Genomic DNA, 1,528 nt, shown 5'->3' with positions numbered 1-1,528 from the left:
GCCCTCCGGTCCCTCCCCCACCCCCTCCCCTCCGGTCTCTCACCTGCGGCCCCGACCGGGGAATGAGCTGGGGAGACCCAGGGCCTTCCCGCGGGGATCGATGGGAAGGCGGGGCCCCTGCAGCGGCGGTGTACGAGTGGGGGCCGGGGAGGGGGCGGGGGCACGCTCCCTCCCAACGGCCCCCGGCGCGAGGCACCCAACCTTTATCGGCGGCCTCTCGCGCACACAAACCCCGACGTCGCCGTCAGTGCGTCAGGACGCCACGTGCGCAGAGGCCGCGCCTCCGTACCCGCCATTGGCCGCCGGCTGTGGCGGCCCTTCCTGGCGCAGGCGGCGCGAGGCATCTTGGGAGTTGTAGTACTCTCGGGACCCCGACCACTCGGTCCTTGCGGCGGTCGCGGAGGTCGGCCCAAGGCCGGGGAAAGCTGGGTTGGGACGCAGGGTCGCACGTTCCCCTTTATTAGCATCGACTCCCTCTCGTCTGTGGTAGAATCCTCTCCCGCGGCGCGGTTCCCGAGCAGGCGTCGCCCACCAGGGATGTGGTCACTCCTGGCCTGGCCCCACGACCAGGCCCTCGGGGCTCCCATTTTTTCCCCCGTTGGGGAAACTGAGGCCCGCAGTGCTTCCTGCCCCGCAAAGGTACCACGTGCTTGCGGTTCCCGGGCGTCTGTTGCATTCTCGCTAGTGCGGCTGTTGGGGAAACTGGGCCCTGCTATGCAGGGGGCTGCCCAGGGCACCAGGGACCCCTGCCTCCTTCGCAGCCTGGGGGCTTAGGGGAAAACGGGGCTGTCCTGAATCCCCTCTCCCTCCTTCCATGTTCAGCTCTCACCAGCCTCGGCCTCTAAGTCAAACTGACTTTTCTGCGAGTCATCCAACTGGTTTCTCAACCATGGCACTGGTGACATTTGGGCGGGTCTTTCTTTACTGTGGGGGCTGTCTTGTGCCTTGTAGGGTGGCTAGAAGCATAGTGGCCTAACCCTAACCCACTAGAGGCCAACAGCCCTCCTCGCCACCGGGCTCCCCTCCACCACACGTTATGACAGCCGTCTCCAGACCTGGCTGCAGGTCCCCTGGTTGAGAACCACTATTCTAAGGCAATCCTCTTCAGCCTGACAGCTACGCTTACCGCGTCCCTTCTCAACTACCGGAAAGCCCCTATGCTAGGTGGGGTCCCATTACATGCTCAGCGGCACTCATCTCTGTTGTAGGACAGACGGATGGGGTCTGACTTTGCCACCCAGGTGTCCCCAACAACCAACAAGGGGCTTAATCAGAAACAGACGGCACTCTGTTGAACGAGCGAATTTTTACAGCCTCCCATACAGTTTCCCAAGGCCCCCAGGCAGGCTGGAACTCAGGCGTGATCTGAGTTGTTGGACCTGTCCCTGCCCCGCAGGGTCTTTATGAAATCTGCAGTGAATTCATGCATATAAAACCCTTGGCTTCCAGCTCAGCCCAAACGTTCCTCTCACTTCAGCTTTCACCTCCCCTGCCAGAAACGAAGCTGCCAGAGGCACTGGGGGCGGCG

General features: G+C 63.1%; 1 protein-coding gene across 1 annotated transcript in view; it reads right to left on the bottom strand.

Moving 5' to 3' along the window:
* NAT14 (N-acetyltransferase 14 (putative)) overlaps window positions 1-214 on the bottom strand; it is a 9,429-nt gene extending 9,215 nt beyond the window's left edge. The window contains exon 1 of the mRNA XM_024755160.1: window positions 44-214. The gene's annotated coding sequence lies outside the window, so the exon portion shown is untranslated. The remainder of the gene's footprint in view (window positions 1-43) is intronic.
* Window positions 215-1,528: the final 1,314 nt, after the last annotated feature.

Source organism: Neophocaena asiaeorientalis, unplaced genomic scaffold (assembly GCF_003031525.2).
Source record: "Neophocaena asiaeorientalis asiaeorientalis breed wild unplaced genomic scaffold, Neophocaena_asiaeorientalis_V1.1 scaffold694, whole genome shotgun sequence".
NCBI classification, from domain to species: domain Eukaryota; kingdom Metazoa; phylum Chordata; class Mammalia; order Artiodactyla; family Phocoenidae; genus Neophocaena; species Neophocaena asiaeorientalis.
Note: the sequence above shows the minus strand (reverse complement) of the source record. Positions and strands in the feature narration are given on the sequence as shown.